The sequence below is a fragment of the Thermobia domestica genome, chromosome 5 (assembly GCF_964235325.1).
Source record: "Thermobia domestica chromosome 5, izTheDome1.hap1.1, whole genome shotgun sequence".
NCBI lineage: Eukaryota > Metazoa > Arthropoda > Insecta > Zygentoma > Lepismatidae > Thermobia > Thermobia domestica.
Window position 1 is genome coordinate 33562109 of NC_137458.1, and position 20312 is coordinate 33582420.

Consider the following 20312-nt stretch of genomic DNA (forward strand, 5'->3'; position numbering starts at 1 on the left):
GGGGTGCCTCTGAGGCTCCCTGCTGCATATACAAGCTACCTGAACTCACCGTGACCATTTGTATTTTCCGTCATTGATAGGAAAGACTAGTCATTACTTTGCTATGAAATCATTTTTAATAGTAATAAACAATGAACAGTATCAAATAGTTAGAAAAGTACATACATCAATAGGAACCTCAGAGGCACCCCTTGGTCCTTTTCGTTATTATAAAAAATAACGCTATTTTTTCTGAGGTACAGTAAAAAAATGCTTAGGAAACGCAATCAGAGGGTGTATTTCAAAGCGATAGAAGAATTCTAGAGCGCAGGACATGGGACAAAATATCTATTAAGAATAACGGCATTAAAAATTGACTAGGGTTCCTCCGAGGCACCCCTTGGGCCTTTACTTCAATATAAAAAAATAACCCTATTTGTTTCTGAAGTAAAATAAGAAAACGTATGAACAACTCAATCAGGGGCATATTCCAAAGATATAGGAGAATTCTAGATCGGAAGACACGCGACGGAACATCTATTAAGAATAATTGCATTAAAAGTGGACCAGGGTGCCTCTGAGGCACCCTCTGGGCTTTCTCGGGTTAAACTCGATCTACACTCCGTGAAGGCTTGGAGACGACTGGCGACTAGTAGTTAAGACCCACCACCATCCAAATAGCCCAGTGACATCTCCCACCGTAACCACGTTTTGGCGAGAAAAAATCAGTCCTAATACTTCCCGCACAAACTCTATATGTTGAACTCCCGTCGATTTTTCCAGCCACTATCGAACACCGATCAACTTAATCAATTTAGAATAGATGTTACACGAAAAAGAAAACAATGCAGATGGATGTCCTAGGAAGAAATTATAAAAAGGAGAATCGGGTGATAGTGTAGCTGGAACCTCCAGCCCGAGTAATAGAAGTGAAACGGTTAACAACAATTTTGGATGGTTCGAAGATTATTAAGACCATACAAACCTCTAGATAAATGAGGATGAGGAGGAACACTATTTCTTGTGTGAGGAAAAAGAATGTATATATAGAACACTAAATATTTTAAATTTATTAAAGAAGCTTACTCAAGTTAAAAGGATACGTAACGTATGATCCTACTGTAGAGAAAAATATATAATGTAGGTCTAAGTTAACATTTATGTATTGGGAATTATTAATGCGTACGTAATATTCTGAACTATTCAAAAACTGTGCAAGTTTATTACGTTTTCTGGAGATAAGTAATGAGCAGCTATTTCAGTACCAGACATTTTGAACAACAATAATATTATTACATTATATAAATATGCTGAAAACATCAGGGATACGAAATACACCAACAGTACTTTGAAACACTTTGCATTCAATATTTTGTCATAGAATTCGAAGTTATTTTGTAACACTATAATGTTACACATATCCAACTGCATGTCCAACTACATAAAATGAATGCACAAAAATCTGACAATATAAGTAGTATGTGTCAATAATGAAAATATTGAGAAGTATAAAATAAACGTAAAGTAACTACTAAGTTTCCCTATACAGTAAACCCATCTTAACACGAATTTGCTTAAGCTTAAGACTCGGTTGACATGAACAAAGTTGTGGTCCCGCCAGCGATGTACGTTATCTTGTAGGAAGTATTATTAGTTAACACGAATTTCAGTTAGCACGAATTACGAACCCCTTTTTAGTACGTTGTGTTGTTAGACGTTTTCATTTAACACGAACTTTCAAGATTTTTTTGTCTCGAGCTCAATTGTTTTTCAGATTTTAGTCCAGATCCATTTTTGGAAGATAGTATTTCTACAGAAGAAAATTGCCTAGTACATAAGAGAGAAACAAAAAACGCAAATTATTTCTTTCCTTAGGAAATGGCAATTCTTCCCTTCCTCAATCGCTGAACACTACAACTGTTCAGCAGAGGAGCTGGCGACAACACAAAACAAAACAAAAAATAAAAATACTCCTCTACCCGCCACTGTGGCTGCAAACTGGTGACAGCAGTTGTACCTTTCCGTTATCAGCGGACTTGCGAATTTTATAAGTTGGCCAGGATTTTCTGCTTGAAAATTCCTAGAATTGGAGTTCCTGAAATTGGTTTATACTCGCTGTTTCCACCATTTTTTTTTTCGGGTGTGAACATTATTGACGTTATTTTTTCCCCCTAAATATCACCTCTGAAGTTAGGATTCGGACATTCGAAAATTTTTCGAGCGAATACGGTAATCAGTGCTCAGACGTGCTTTTCTATTGTTTAAACGTTGACTGACGCATCAGGCACATGTGCCCGATTCTAAGAAATCCCTCCCCGCAGCGTCGGTCGGAGGTGACCGACGCAACAATGGTTTCTTTATTTATTTCAACAATGGAATTTAATTATTCCACAAATTTTAAACTTGTTTCTGAGTACACACAATGGATTGTAGAAGAAAGTGCACTACGAAATTTCCCCCCTAATTATTATTTTTGCTTTCAAGAAAACAATAAATTCCGGAACGGGATATTTATATTTCCTATACATTATTCAATATATAAATATTGTTTTGTATATTTTATTGACATATTTGAAGCAATATTCTGTTACATAATGCTCACATAAAATTGATGTAACACGTGTATACATGGTCCTGCACGTGGTAACACGTGTTATATATATTGTGGTTAGATGATGATTTTTGATAAATTTTTACTGCCTGCCTAAAATGTTCACGGTAGGCTTGCAAATGAACTATAATATGGTTGGATTCCCCCCCCCCTACATTTTTGGGCTGGCTACCGGCCTGCTCACTTGCACAGATAAAATTTCAAGGGACCACCAGAATTATTAGTTGAAAAATTGCAATTCCTTTACGATTGCCATATAAATACGGATTCCGTATCTGTTGCATAAAAGCTACAATGTAAAAAAACACAGGCATTACTCGAGCAGACTGTTCTATCAAGTTTTGACACGTTTCTTACATTCTCAGGTTGGGTTAAAGTTTATTTTTATTTTTATTTTTTTTAGCAGCACTAAATAAGAAGCTCCAGTACTACATACAGATTAACTTCAGAAGGGCTCGATGTAAATACAGTGTGGACGTATGGCATAAACACGAACGAACTTGTGCTAGGTGGCAATAAAAGCATGAATGCTATCTAACCGAGTGAGTGCAGGACGAATCCGGTGGCACTGTTCGTAGGTTTCTTTAAGAAAATTTCCCTCGACTGACACAAACTTTTCACTTTATCAAATTTTCCGTTGTTTGTTGAGTGTCCAATACCTATGACAGAAGTTATGTAATAATTTTAATTTAGCTATATTAAGGGAACTACCACCAGTGGCGTCATTTAGGGGGCAGGAAGGGGTAATTGCACCCCCTGAGATTGAGATTTATATAGATTTTTTGAGTAGAATAGTAGTCAGTGAAAAACGCAAAATTTTACTTATATCAAGGGGTCTTGCCCTCCCACAAGCAAAATCTGAAATGACGCTTCTGCTATCAACCACATTTGTTTTATTCATTTGCTTTTTCCTTCTATTTTTACGTTTACTTTTTTTTTTTTTTTACAAAAGTATACACACAGCCAACAAAGTGAAATATAGTGAAATCTTTCAGTTTAACATCCCATGATTATGCCTTTAGGTTAAGGGAGACGATAATTAAAGCAAGTGAATGATGGAAGAATGAGAAAGTGGGAGGAAACGGGAGTATCTCGAGAAAATCAACAAACACAATGTTGTTTATCACAAGCTTGCTTGGGTGAAAATCGTACCAAGGAAACCATGCACCTGAGGTAAGCGCTCCCCACTGAGCCACCGTGCACCCCACCAGCAAACAATGGGTGCAAATTATGCTACTTGCAGCACACACAAACAATTGCAATTGTATTGGTTTATTTCTGAGTAACAAAGAACAATTTAAGTAGTGATGTTCGTTGTTCAGTCAACTAGAGAATTCCCCTGAATTTTTCACGTTTTATCGAAAAATTCCCTTTTTTCCTTTTTGCTAAATTTACCTATGAAATTTCCCTAGACTAGGGAACTTTCCCTCAAACTACGAACACTACGGTGGTTGTTTCAGCTGAATTACTTATTGTTTAACACGGGTGTTGGTTTCGTTACTCATCGGGAAGTGTGGGAGCCTGAAAATGAAGGTATGCGAGTTGCACAGAAGGTTAGTTTTTTCGAGTTTCATGTCAATTCCTTCATTGTACCTATTTTTGTATTATTATTCATACGTCTCATCCATCACTGTCTCCCTTTACCGTCTGGTTAGATTCTTTGGCTTGGTGCAGTTCAACCTGGTTAATGTCTTGTCCGTACAATGCTGGGACTTTATACTGGTACATTTCAGTCAGGATATGAATCTGACAGTACAGTGCTTTTGAATCCGTCTTACCAAGGGCCGAAGTGGTGCATAGTGTTCTTCGTTCGATCCCAACTTCCGCTAAGTGAACTTTGTAGTAGACAAACACCGTGTGCGTGTGTTTTCTCGGAGTTCTCCCGTTTCCTCCCACTTCTCCATTCCCCCATTTCCTTTATTTCTCAAGTGACAAATTCATCTCTCATTCCCCCTGCGTACACATGAAAGAAAAGCACGTTGTTTAAGGGATACAGCTTTTTTCAAGCTTTTTTTTATATATATATTAAAGTACTACCTTCGTTTTCCCTGTAATGGAATCTACAATTAAAAATCTGCCTTGACAAGATTCAATACTTTTGACTACTATGTACTATTCTACTCCCCCCCCGCAATTTCCGTGTACACGCCCCTGAATGGAAAAGGTCTAGTCCCCAAAATCCAAGTCTATCAATCAGTATCATATTTAGTTATTACTTCAATTAAACAAAAGTAGGCTTCGGAAGAAAGCAATAAACTTCTGATTTTCTTTCCCTTCAAAATAAGAAATAACCATTCTCATATACAGCTTTACAAAACATACGACCTCATTGTTTCGGGACTTCGGCCTTCAAGACTTCAACCTCTGTAGCATACAGAGTATAAATGGAAGGCATTATACTGAAACTTTGATTTCATTTGTTTCATTTGAATGTTTGCAACGATATGATTTGGCAGGGTGTTTAATAGTAACGAAATACTTCTGGCATTTATCTTTTATTCTGTCTTTTATAGTAGTCAGTATTCTAATCCAAACAATTTCGGTAGCCCCTACTACCTTCCCCATTAGAGTTGGGAATTTTACAAGCAAAGCATACATGCAAAACTCTACGATGACATCGTGAGAGGTGTAATATTTTCCGTGTAAGTTATTTCGAGGTTTTGAAGAACAGGTTTACACGTTTAGCTCGAAAGTTTAGTCTTATCTCAGTGTTTTATCAGATACCAAATTAATATAAAACTAAACGTTATTAGGTAAAAATTTATCATATTAATTTGGGGAATATCTGACTTATTAGTTGTACGTACAACCAGTAACAGCACGATCTGCCTGGTTTTATCATAGTTTACTTTGCCTGAACAAGAGTCTAATTGCTACTTCACATTATTCATGTATGCGCATTTCTAACATTGCAGTAAAACATTATGACAATGAACTACTTTGGAACTTCATGACTAGAAAAAGGTAAAATATATTATTTAATAGAATATATTTGTATAACAATTAAATCTTTATATTTCAGATCGATGCTTAATTTAAAAATTTGTTCGGCGCGACGGAGTCTGTTTTCAATGTCATCTGTTTGGCAATGATAATTTTCTTTAAGGTTTCGCTAGAGAAAGTTCTTGGTGAGTAAGATCAAGTTTTCGTGTATATTTATCATATTTCAGGTTACATGTATAAATATGTACACAAGAGTCTATATGTCATCAACACAACCCTACTTCTGGCAAAGCACCCATTTGTTTTTTTCTTTACATTATCTTTTTATAGTGTCTATTCACAAACATTGTTTTATTGTTATAATTCAATCGCAGCAAATAGTAACTTTTATATGCTTTACTTTGAGAAGTAAAAATAAGTCAGTATTTTGAAACACGTAATACCTTTTAAACAAACGTACATGAACTCAAAATTGCACATCTTTGGCTTATTATCTTCACGTCTTAAGACAGTGATGGGCAAAGCATGGCCCACGGATTAGATGTAGCTCCTTAAACGTTTCCACCCAGCCCACGACGTGATTCATTACCTGACGAATATAACTTCACTTCTGAGAATCAGTGGATTATACTTCCAGCCAAATTATGAGAAATGTTTAAAAATGCATTCACAATACCATTTATCACATTCCCCTTCATGATCTTTCGAATATTAATAGAGCTTGGTTTTACAAGTGATACAATCACTGTTGTTGTTTTTTAAAATTATATTGGCCCACCTATATTTTTTTCTCGTTTTTCTTTGGCCTGCGGCCCAAAATGTTTCCCCGTCATTGTGCTAAGGAATATAACAATTGTCTAGGGCTTTAGAAAGCAGTACACTTTAAGTAAAACCTTATTTCAACTCATGGAAGTAGTTTTTGAATAATTTAGTGTGATTTACATTGTACTTCAAAAAATATTTTGGCAGACAATAGCAATATCTACTAATTCCAAACATTATTATATACTGACTTAGTCATATTTTCTCCCTATAGCAGTCAATTGCGCACTACATTTGCTTCCATTTCTACTACCACAAGGTGTAATCGTACGTAAGAAAGGAGCTAAAATAGTAAGGAGAAGGCCGGCACCTTACAGGAGCCACGAATATGTCATTGCAGAGCTACAGGAAAGTCGTGTCAGGCGTTTCATTGGACACATAATTTTTGTATACCTTCCTGATTAGGAATATGTCCATTATCGTTCAATTGTAGTCATAGTTTCATAATTACAGAGTTAATACATTTACTTTCCAGGTTATACGTTTTCGAAATATCTTTATAGAAGAATGGTTTTATAAATAAATTGATTTGCATACTAATGGATCGTTCTAACGTCATCTGTACATGTAGCAGGGTTGGCAAAAACCATGGCTTTTATTGAAAAAACCAAATAAAACGGGTTTATTGGTTTAAACCAGGTTTTTTTGTTTAAACCAGGTTTATTTGGTTTAAATAATTTGCTCTATATATTCATATCATATATGGACAGAAATAAGTTTGTTTCGCCTTGATGTTATTATGCAACAGCCGAGTTATGCTGGAAGGGGTCACATAAGCTTAAAGCGGAATAAAAACTGCTTCTCGAGTTACATCCGAGAGAAATTGTCCTCCATTTGAACTCGGAACCAGGACTAATTGTCCACAAATGCGATACGTCTGCCGACTCACTCACGAAGGAATCCTGATAAAAATACGTTGTACTGATCTTTATATGCTTCTTAATATAGCTCTCAAGAGTCATTTCAGAAGGACAAAAAGATAAACAGTTGCACAAGTGAAACCATTATACTGAATTACATATGGACAATTTCAAAGTACTACGGAGTACAGAAGAACTAATTTAATTCAAGTTAGTTAACAACGACTTTTATTGGTCCAAATTAAAGAAATACAACGACTTAATTTGCATATCACAAAGATACGAATTATTTGAGTCCACTTTGGCTCAGACTCATTTATACATAAATATATATCGAAGATACTTCTCATTTCACTAAATGCCTCTCGTTGGGTCTGTATGACCCTCCCCCCCCACACACAAAGTACGGCATTTCGATGTATTTTATCAATAGTAAACAAAACAATATTTAGAAAGTTTCTTTGATTGCAATTACATAACAATAATGACTACAAAAAAATCACAAAACAAACTTTATAAACTTACATAAGAAAAGTTGCTTTTGTAGTATAATCTTTTTGAGTAATGAATGGGGAATTTAGGTCTGAATATAATACGAATAATATACGGGAGTGAAACGTGATAACCCACAAATGTGTTTTCATCAAGATTTTACAAACACTTACACTTTTACGAACATTTTCGTTTTTTGGTTTAAACCATGGTTTAAACCAGCCAACCCTGATATGTAGTCATTAAGTTTCCTTTCTATGAATAAAGAATCTGTATTCTCAAGCAGTGGCGTAACTAACAGATTCCCGGTATTTAAGTTTCGGAGTATAACTATAATGTTTGGATGTTAAAAGCACTTTGCAGAGTTCCTCCGTGGCTAAGCGGTTAGCGTACGCGCCCTTGGCGCGGGAGACCCGGGTTCGATTCCCGGCGGGAGCTCATGTGGTTCGGATTTCACATTAATCAGTAGGTCCACGTCTCACATAGCCTCGCTGCTGAAAGGGACGCTAAACTGAAATTCAACTCCATTCAAAAGCACTTTGCAGGTTTCATATTACTGCAAGAGTACTCTACTTAGAGGAAAAAGAAATCACGGAACCAGCTGTAATAGATTTAGTGAATTCTACTCCTCGGAAAATGTATCGCCTTTTGTTGCAACAACTAACAAGTTTCCGATGAGTAGTGAAGAAACAATTTAGTGAAATTTTAACTTGGAATTAATTAGCCAATTATTTAGTCGTAGATAACTTCCTATGTTAGTAGTGTTCTGGATTTGTGTACTTCTTTGCAACTGTATCTCACTTTGCCTCGGGCGAAGCCAATCCTGAGCGATCATTCAGTACACTAAAAGCCATCAAACTTTATATTCGTAGAACAAGGTCGAAGATGAAATTGAGCTCAGCCCCGTAACTTGGGCTTTTTCTTGGAAGACCAAACATTAATTAGACCTCCTAAAATATGTGAAGTTGAGGCCCCCTAGAATAATGATGGCATTTGAAGTGAAATCCTTAGAAATCCTCGATACTTCTTGGGGCGCCAGTTGATGGTTTACTAAAGTAAGATCCAGATTACATATATGCTACATCTTAAAGGAATGTATTTCGTTCAGATAGTGAGGCAGCAGAAACACCTTACATTATTTCCAATGCTTTTGAAAATAGTACGGTGCTTCACAAGTTAACTAAATGAGACAATATTTCACCCAGTTGAAAGCCTTAGTAAATATATATTTTGTCTGGGGCTCTAATAGGACATTTTACTGAATGAGGCTCGGAACACATTTTCGTTTCATTTTTTTTCCTGTTATGTGGTAAACCTATTCCAAGCTTTATTTATAAGTTTCTGTTCATATCACATCATACAAAGCAACAAAGTTTTAACTCAAATGAATCCTATCAAACAACTGGAAGTTTAATTGGGAGGGCAGTTTCCCCATTCCCCCGCAAAAGTTACGGCATTGGTTGAGCCCTTTGCCAATCCTGAGCACTGAAAGCGAAGAATGGCACCACGTTGATATTGAGAAAGTAGTCAGCGAATTACTCTCCGAAAAAAAAATACGCCGGTTTAGAAATATGTGAGCAAGTTCCACAAGTTTTGACGAGTTTTCATATGTTAGTTGTAATGTGAACGTTAGGAAGAAATTATTTCTGCTCTTGCCTTTGAGGTGAGCGGTCCCAGTTTCGACTCCTGGTGGGGACACTCGGCCGAAATAGTGTAACAGCTTTTTCAGACCTGCCATCTTGAGTGAAGTCTTTCTTGGGTTTCGTTCATTCATACCATTCAAATGCCGGGATGGAGGTACCTAATATAATGGTCCCAGGCTGCTTCCTTCCTTTCCCAATCCTTTCTTCCTTCCCTTTCATCGTATAGTGGGCTCGCTGAGGAACGTCACCCTTCATACGGGATGGGTTAACGTGGCCTTAGATGCCGACAGCCCAGAAATCTAATTCCTCATTCCTAGAAATTATTTCTTTTAAGAAACTTTTTAGTCCCATGTAATTGCTTAATAATAATAATAATAATAATAATAATAATAATAATAATAATAATAATAATAATAATAATAATAATGTGCAATTTTTGTATATTAGCAAGTAGTGTCTGACTAGATGGAAAAATAACTCTACTACTGTGTAAATTGTACGTGTGTCATGAACATAGAAACAGGAAGAGCCCTTTTGACATTTTCGCGGGTGGAGGGGGGCATGCATTCTTAGTTACGCTACTGTTCTCAAGGCATTCTAGTAATTCGTTTAACAGTTGCTAAAAAAGTAGAAATCGAATAACGGTGAAATTTTATATAAATTAGAATTTGTGGTGCGATTCATTGTTTCTTTCTTTCTTTTTTTCCTGGAAGGGAAACAGTGAAGGAAACTGATAAGAGGATTTTACTTATGTTGGTGACTCATAGCCTTTCTTAAAACTGTTCGACTTTGAGTAAATGTATTAAGTGTGGCAGAACAAGCATTGATTCAGGAAGCTCCGCTAAAAACGCCACTTATGTTTTTTTTTCGTCACACATAAGCAGAAATGACTAATTTTCAGGTTTATTGTTTCCTTGTCTTGCATAGATGAAACAGATCGAAATGTTTTTGGTTACCTTTCAGTTTCCTTATTTTTATAATCTTATTTCAATTGATATTAATCCTTCCAGAACGTGACAACCCTACTATTATTAGAAAGATCGCCATAGACGAGTGAGGTCTTAAGTCTTTCATTTGATGTTTATTAGAATCACGCAAGTGGGATATATATATAATATTGTAATGTAAGTACCATAGGTGTTCATTTTACTCCGACCTCACTCACCTTCATTCTCACAGTGAATTGGCCCTCGCCCTCACCTTCGAAGAGAGTTGACCATCGCTCTCGCCTTCGTGTTGGGAATTTGTCCTCGCTCTAGCCCTGACAGTGACAGTTGGCCCTCGCCCTCGCTGTTCAAGCTTGTCATCGCCCTCGCGTCATTATAGTTGAGAGAGAATTTGAGGGTGAGGATGCCCTCGAGATGGCCATCCTGGCAAGGGTAAACACCTCTGGTTTAGTACGTGCGTTACACCGCTTCGCCAACTCTTCAACAAAAGATAATTTTAAAATTGTTTTCTGCAATCAACAGCTAGATAATTATCTCGGAGGAGTTCGTTAATGGATGTGATCCACCTACTTGTAGTGATAGAAATAAACCATTTCCGGTTAACGTTATCACTATAGAGCATAGACAGTAATCTCACATTGTATATTTTTTAATCGATTAAGCGTCCCCAGAATATATTCCATTTCCACTCTAATCACTCTGCTAAAACAATAAATGGTAGATCTACTACAACTTCTGGTTTCAATATTAATTGAAGAAATATTGCGTAATTCTCTTTACTGTCTTTACCAGAGTCTATATTATCGTATTTCAATTGATACTAATTCAAATTAGAACGTAGTAACACTAATATTATTCGAGATATCGCCATACACGAATAAGATTTATAAGTATTTCATTTTATTTTTATTTCTATTGTCACTAATTACACAATCTCTTTGTTTCCAGGGAGATGAAGGCATAGACACATTTATAGCAAATGAAAAACTTCTGGGAGGATCTCGAACATAGCCGTTTATATTGTCCATTGGCAGTCGACACAGACTGTTTTCCAACGAATGCATACATCTGTCATAGTACTTTGTAGGCATATTCAGAGGGTTCATGTATCCTCATTGTCTTGTGTAAGTTGTTATAAAAATTGTGCTCATGTATAGACTTAGTTTATTATTTGACAAATAAAAAATACAATGTACAAACATATTTACATTTAAGTTTGTTTGTTTGTGTGTATGTGTGAGTAACGTCGCATGATTATGTTTCAAGGCTAAAGGAGAAGGCAATGGTAATGAAGTGATGCAATGAAGAAAGTAGGAGGAAACGAGAATACATCGAGAAAACCAGTGCACATAAAATTTGTCCACCATAGCAGGCTTACTTGTTTAAAACTACGCAAGCCAACATCACGAAAACTTTAAGTTACAAGGAGCTTGTGTGTTGATTAAATTAAAATTCTCATCTATGCTATTTATGGAAACAACAGGTATCAGCAGAAAAATGTAAACTTGCAGATTTAAAATTGAGTAAAAATGTACTTTAACAATTAGATTATATTAGTATTCAAAAATAGGAAAGGGAGTATTTATTCTGCTGCCTTGCTGGCACAGGGAAAATTCCCCAAAATTACAAAGGTAAATGAATTTCACACTGCACTAAAAAAATTATAGTAAGTACGCCTTCTACACATTAATATTGATGTTAGACATTTTCATTTTCAAAGCTGGGAAATAGAAGTAATTTTTGAAGTACTCGTATTTTTCCAAAAACTGATTTTTATTTTCCAACTTTTAAGAGGAAAATGTTTTAACTTCAATATTAATGTGTAAAAGGCGTACTTATAATAAATTGTCCAGTGCAGTGTGAAAGTAATCTACCTTTCTAGTTCCAGGAAACCTTCCCTGTGCCAGCAAGGCAGCAGAATAAGTACTTTTTTCTCATTTTTCAATACTAATAAAATCTCATTTTTGAGTACTTTTTTACTCACTTTTTTAAAAAAAAACCTTCTCATTTTTGAGAAGAGTTTTTCTTAAATTTGAGAGGAAATATTCTCAATTTTTGAGAACGTGTGTTTCTCAATTTTGCGGCTATCTGAGCATTTCGAATACTTTTCTGCTCACTTTTGAGTATACATGTTCTCAATTGTGAGGAGAGCATTACTAGTTCTTGAACAAAGAGTTTCTCAATGTTGATTACATTCATCTTATTTTACGGTTAACTTTCTCATTTTTGAGAAAAAATGTTCTCGTTATTTTTGAAAAATAGCAGTTTCTGATTTTATTTAAGAATATTTTATCTCGCTTTTAAGAGAATTTTTACTCAAAAGTGAGTAAAATTTACTCAAATTTGAGTACATATTGTTCTTATATTTTGAACACCCACACTTTCTCACTTTTGAGAACAATGTATTCGGAGCTATTCTGAGAACACAATGTTCTCAAATTTGAGTCAATTTTACTCATTTTTAAGTAAGTATTTTTAACAGTGTGTGGATATTTTTATATTAGAAATTATAGTGAATATAATATTATAATAATATATCTAAAACTGGACAAAAACGTATGAAAATTTAAAATATTTGTCATAATATAAATAAGAGAGAAACAATGTTGTGTACGCAGAACATGAACATTGTAACTGTATGTAAACTATGTAGGTTAGAATAATACTATTGTATAAAATTATTCGATAAGTAATTTTTATGTCAATGTTATCAAGGGAAATAATCAATTAACCCTCGTGAAAGCAAGTAGTGTGAATTAGTTTTCAGCACAGGCGTCTCTGGCGGGGGGACGAGGGTGACGCATCCCCTCCAATATTCTGAAGTATAAAATATTCAATTTTATTCTAATTTACTTCATTTAGTAACGACAGAATAACATATAAATAATAATAATTATGTTTATTTTTAATATAATATTCAGGCTGTGAAACGATTATAACAGAGTTCTTGATATAGCTCAGGGGTGTCCGTGAGGGTATGCTGAAAAGTAACAAATGATGTCGAAGAAAATATACAGGTTGGGCTAGGTAGTACCATTTAAATCACCTTCTTTGATACCCCCTCCCCCAAATTTTACTTGCCAGAGAAGCCAGTGGTTTTCAGTAAAAGGTATAATGTTTAGAAATGGATTCTCAAGTGAAATATCATGTGCTTCATTATCCAGTTTGTGAATTTTATTACGTAGAATCAATTTTCTGAGTGTAACTAAACATTATTGAAAACTAAATTACACCGCTTTGACTTCAAGCGCCTCAATTATGTTTGTCCGTCTCTCAGGCGGATGTTACTCTTATAGTTTATTTTTTGGATGTTACCAACTAAGAGTTAATTTCGATGCTCAAATATTGTTAATATTCACCACTAATAGAAGAAATACATTTGTCCTACCTTAACAATGTTAAAATTTTAATTTTTTTTCAATAATTGCCATAAATATGAAACTTTGTCTTAAGAAACTACCGCAGGGGCCAATTTGTGCACTTTATCACTTTGGTCTTGGTTCATTTTTGGCAGCTATCACTGTTGGAAAGTTTATTTTCAGTAATTCCCACAATTATGAAATGATATCTTTCAAACGTTTGTAACGTACGCTGGTAACGTTACATTCTATTTTTCTTGGTGTTGTAGTGTTTGAATTTTCTTTATTTCAGGTTGTGTTATGCACTAAGTTGTGTTTATGATTCGTTCGTTATAGTTATTATTTTACATTGATACCATACGTGGCACACGTAATGTTGACCTGCACCATAGCCTGTGTGTGTGTATTCTCTACCTGCGCGGTAGGCTATGTGATTATATCCATAAACTAGTTAGGCATCGATCTAAATTAAATTCAGTATTTATACAGAAACACACGTTTCAAAATGCTTGGTACATATTATTGACCCGTGTATACTATATCTGCAGGACTTCGTTGGTGGAGAGAAACTTTATTAAGTAATTATTACATTGAAGTTGAAAATTTAACATCGCTACTCATTGCCAAAAAAAAAAAAAAAATAAATAAATTTGTGTATGACCCCTTTTACACTCAAATATAACTTATAATAATAATAACTGCAGATTCGCGAACAAATTTTGCTATTATATGGAAATGTAAATACCTAGGCTTAGGCTTACCTTAAATGAAATTTATATGAAAACGAAGTTATTCGCTACATTATACATTAAATAAGTCACTGCTTTTTCTTGATTCTCAGTTGTTTACATTACTACAAGTATTACGCTGCGTTTTTGTTTGCGAAGCGTATAACGAAGCATCACATGGCTGGAGTAAGTCATAATAACACGTAAATTAAATATATGTTATAGATTTTTAGTTTAGGATTTAGATATATATAGATAACAGTAATATTGCACGTGTTTAACTTACAGCGGGAAAAGATGTTTACTTTTATTATTATTCGTGATGTGAATTATCATGTATAATGTGCGAGTAAGCATGTCGTGTGTGAAGGAGAGAAGAAAAAATGTGACATGTCTACCTGAGAACCGTGACAAAGCAGAGTGAATTTAGATTAGAAATTGTAACATTAAATTCATCGATTCGATCAACCTATGGAAATTCTTTAATTTGAAACAACCTCGAGATACATTTGGTGAAAATAAATCCTCTGCTCTAAATTTAAGTAACCTGTTTTTGGAATATTGTCACGGTAGGATATTCTGTTCCGGCCTAGGGAAAATGGCAACACGGACAATGAAGCTGTGGCCAGATTCGTGATGGGACCGAAGATCAACGCCAAACGGAATTGAAATTGGGTTTCATCTCGGAGCTGATCAACAGAGTGTAAACTGGAACACCCATTTCAACTTCAGTGGTTCAGGTAAACCCAAATATCTTTAACTTTTAGACACGTAAATTTTCAGAATTCTTCAAAACCAAGATGGCGACTTTCACGCTACCATCATTATAATAATTTTCTATCAAAGTAACTTTTGAATAACAGTGTTCTAATATTTGCGTGTGTTAATAATGGTGAATATAACAATGTCAAGTTAATCTGTGTGCGGCTTCACACATCTTAAACATTCCGCAATTGTCTCTCCACTAATGTAGTCTCTCAGAATTCTCGAGAACCATGACAGCGATCATAAATAACTTCTGTTGCTATGGTAACGATGCATAACGCCAAATGATAGGTTTCTTACTATTTAAATAGTCTGAACCGTAGAGATAAGCAAATAAAATACAGAAAGAAAATCCAAGTACGGAACTTAATCATAAATTTTGTTTTGTATTCTATTAAGATCAGGTTGCTGACATCTAATGATGAAAGAATTACCTTACTTGTAGATGTACTTACGGCATCAGCTTGTTGCACTTACTTATTCGCTTATGATAGACTGATGCCTTATGTTGAATTGATTTTTTTTTTTTTTTTTTTTTTTTGGCACGGCATTTAGGTTGAAACTCTGTTTTGTAATTCTCCCAACAAATAAGAAAAATATGTGTCACTAATTAACTTTAAGGTGCTGTCTTGGTAGATTTTTCTTTTGTAGTGCATGCATTTTTCATTTGTATAGAGTTCATGTTTCCATTACGTCATCATTTTGGGTTTTGAGGCTGAGTTGAGAAATTCAACGTCATGGCCATATATAGAGTGATGCCTCATTTCTGCCACTACTTTCTTCTATAATGAGTTTGAGAAAGAATATAAATTGTGGAACACAATAGAGGATAAATAATTGCTCATATAAACCCATATTTTTTTTTTATAAAGACAGCTTAATTGTTAATAGCATGTTCATGAGGAATCATGAAATAAGGATCTTGTTGAAGAAGGAGAATTACAATGTACCATATTTTTTTTTACATTGCAATGTGCCATATTTAGCTTACGTTTAAATGATTGTAGATCAGTCTAGAATAGCATCAAAGTTCGCTTCATGTGATACTACAATGAGGTACTTATAAACTAAAACAAATAACATGAAATGTATAATTTATTTTACTGTCAAAAGAATACAGATTTTTTTTTTTCGAAATCTTGTTGTTAAAAAAAATACGTAAGCTATATTGCTAATGATGTCAAAAAAAATTTTTTTCTTTCTTGTATGCTGTTACCTGAAAATAATAAATGAGATCGCTGATATAAAATGGAACTATCTAATAATCATGCCTTATAAACAAGTTAAATCAAATAATCATGGCAGTTGAGCATAAGTAAACAAGTAATGCTTTATAGGTTCTTACGAGCGGGTACTGTCTTAGTAAGGACTGTGGAAAACGAGTCAGAATGCGTTGAATATAAACCATAAAGATAGTTTTATACCCGGTAATTTTTTTATGACATGAAAGTAAATTTTACAAAATTGTCTATGTCACTCGGGATTTCGATTCGTTTTGAGATTTTACTCATTCCGGGCTTTCTTCTTTCTGTAATGAGAGAAATGACCGTTTCACGTTGTCTCAAGGATTCCTTACACTACAAATACGTAAAAGCAAATGAAAAATGAAATCTTTAGTTTAAGATCCCACGATTATGCAAGCTAAATGCTAAAGGAGACAGAAGTGAATGATGAAAGAAATAGTTGAATGAGAACGTGGTAGGAAACTGGAGAATCCCCAGAAAACCCACGAACACGATGTCCTCCACCACGAACTTACTTGGACGGGAATCGAACATGCGACCCTTCGAACAAAGGTAATTTCTCTATCGCTGAGCCACCGTTCCTCCCTAAATGGCACGCTCAGAGCTTAGGGCCTCCAGGGGCCTTGGAAAGATTATCGAGCCTAAAATGATTTAGCACTGACTTTTATAAATCCACCAATTCAACAATTAATAATGTTGTGCAAACTTTAATACGTGCAAACTTTAAGATTGTAGTAATGAAAGAAAAGATGAAATCTTTAGTTTAGCGCCCCAGAGTTATGTAACTGCTAAAGGAGATGGATGAAATTGCAAGTGAATGATGATGAAAGAAATGGTGGAACGGGAAAGTAAGAGAACAAACCTTTATTTTCTTTAGCACAAATAATTAAATGTGTAGATTAATTGATTTCCAGAAATTTTATTATAATTAGCAATTAAAAACTGAAAGGGCAATCACAAACTTTTCTTGCCCAGGACCTCGCAACAATTTGTTACACGCTGCCATAGATAATTAAAACAGGAGTAGAGTGACTGAATTATTTTGCTCTGTGGTTGAAAAGTAATAATGCAAAACAGACAATTATTGACTGTCTGCCTGAGATAAAGGATATTGAGATAGGATTATTATTGAGATAGGATTATTGAGGATTATTGAGATAGGATAGTTTAAAAATTCTGACTGGGAAATAAAATCTTCATTTTTACGTCCTACGATTATCGCAGTCTTCTAGCCAACCTGGAACGAAAGAGATTCAGCCCACTGAAGATTTTTTGCGAATATCATTTCAATGTGAATTTCGAACAAAGATCTAAGCTTACCTTCATGCTTACGTTACGTCAAACAACTAGCATATAAGGTGGAAATTATTCAACTTTTTTCATAAGATGTAATCCAGCTGACTAATTAAAATTTTATAAGCTTTATATGTTATATGTTGATTGATTAAATGTTGCACCTGATTTATGTAGTCGTTACTGCTTGTTACATAGTATTAGCGTGTGTAATGATTGTATGGGGGAGAGGAGTATTTAAACGCTAATATTCTAAAGTGAAATATTTACATAAAAATTAGGATAATTAAACATTTTCAATAACTCCCTCTTAGACTTCGACTCTGGTTATAGGTCGATTACCGGTGATTACTGAAAGTTAATGATATTGAAATATACAAAGGAAGTTAGTATAGAGTCTAGCAAGCATGTCTGCTTTGCAGCAAGTCTCAGGTTCGATTCCCTTGAGTGAAGTTTGAACGCATTATGGTGGTTCGGATCCTGCCATAAACTAGGCCTATAGATTCACGTACCATTTAGCATCGGCATCGGTGACGAATTATAAAGGGACATTAACTACTACTACGTCAGAATACAGACAGATCGACTGATTCCCAGATATTCATAAGTAAAACTTATATTTTCCAAAGCAGCAAATTACGTTAGTAGAGTGCTATTTTTTCTAAATATAGATCATGATCGGTTTGAAATGATGTTTATTCTGTTGTGTGAGAACGTTTCTCTATAGTTAGAATTGAGGACATCTTCGAAAGTTCCCCTTCAGGAGGATGAACACTAAGAATCATGAAATTATAGGTGTAAACTTGAATGCAGTTTTACCCACTTATCTCAATAGAAATCTATGTAAATGTAAGGTCACTTGACAGGTCCAAATGTAAGGTCACTTGACCAAAGGCTTAGATAATGTCCCCACAACCTCCACGATGCGGGGCCACCAATTCCAGGGATGTAAAATATATAGAAAATGTTTAGAAAGTAGAGGCGAATAACTAGGGGCTGCAACGGGCAGGGGCTGTGTTGCAATAATAAACTATCAAAAACTTCCTGCTCAAGTCATAAAATTTCACACGGCGTACACCATAGTCTTAAAATTTTCACAGAGTATATGCTAGTCTTAAAAATTTCACAGGTTATATATGCTAGTTTTGAATATAGTACTACACGCCTTGAAGCAGAAAGTATGCGCAAATGACTAAGATTGAGCAATACACCTTCGTATACTCTCGACTACACCCCTGAATATATGCTTTTATTTTCTTAGTTTGCTTACATACGTGTGACGAAAATCTGGGAGGAACGCGACCACCCAAGCCCCTCGTTACGACGCCCATGATTAGATGAACCATAGCCGAATACTGCTGATAGACAAGCATCCCAGAAGAGGTAAATATGTTCAGTATTTGGGCTATGATGCAGTGCCGGCGGTTGGACGTTAAAAGTAGGGGGTCAAGACATGATCTCAATATTTGTAAATCAATGTTAGTTTTCCTGGTTGCTTCTAACATTTTTCTTGACGAAATGTTGTATAACTATTAGGATACTGTCTTTTCCATTTAAAATACCATATATCGTGTTTTATATTTTATTAAGTAAATTTACAAGCAACGCAAAGTAGATACTAGCGCTTTGTACTCTTAAACAACGAAGGTGTAAGAAGAGGTTTGATTCCTTGCTCATGAATATCTTATAATTCTGTCTGGAAATTTGTATGATCAGATTAGAGGCCTATTTAATAATAAATTTGCAAAACAAATAAACAGAAAGAATAATATTAATCGAATAGTAATGAAAAATGAGGCTTGTTTTGCAAAAGTTATATTGAAACTGGGAATTAATGAACAATTTATATTTTTTAGTTCCACGCATGCTATTATATGTTATTACTCTTAGAAAGACAGTAAATACTACAAGCATATGCTGCGACATTTAAAGAAATACTTTTGCAGCTTCCCGAAACATGTTTATTGCCATTAGGTGCAGTTTTCACTTTCTTGGAATATGTCAAAACTCAACAATATTTAAGGGGGCGCGGTGGCTCAGTAATTCACCTCCGGTGTTTGGGGTCCCTGGTTCGATCCCAGCTCGCGCCGTGTGGACAAACGCCGTGCTAGTGGGTTTTTTCGGGGTTCTCCCGTTTCCTCCCACTTTATTCATTCCACCATTTCACTCATTTCTTATTATCACCGTCTCCTTTAGCCTAACCGGCATAACCATGGGACGTTAAACTTAACGATTTCATTTCATTTCATTTCAACAATACTTAGAATCACTCCACATTCCAGTTATCCCAAATAATCCTAAAACCTAGAATTATGTTGAATTCACTAAATTTAATTGTATATACAAAATTGTATATGTACACCCCTGAACTCGTATATTACACTGCAAAATAATGCCTCAACTTTGACGTGGGAGACCCGTGTTCGATTCCTGGCGGGAGCTCATGTGTTTCGTATTCTACGTTAATCGGTAGGTTCACGTCCCATATAGTCTTACTGCTGAAGGGATATTTAAAAAAATCAAATCAAATATTCTTTACTATTAGAAAGAAGAAAAGACATTTCAGGAACTGTCGATTTTTGTGCAATTACAGAATAAGTTGTGAAGAGTGTTTCTTCCAGACATG

The 20312-nt window shown here is 35.0% G+C and overlaps 1 protein-coding gene across 6 annotated transcripts in view; it reads right to left on the reverse strand.

Annotated features, from left to right (window-relative positions):
• The window catches only part of LOC145685843 (uncharacterized), a 120352-nt gene that overhangs the window by 68816 nt on the left and 31224 nt on the right, over nt 1–20312 (reverse strand). The window contains exon 1 of one of the 6 annotated variants that reach the window (XM_081758462.1): nt 14418–14503. The exons of the other annotated variants lie outside the window; for them this stretch is intronic. The gene's annotated coding sequence lies outside the window, so the exon portion shown is untranslated. Of the gene's footprint in view, nt 1–14417; nt 14504–20312 lie in introns of those variants that run through there. 6 annotated transcript variants of the gene reach the window in all.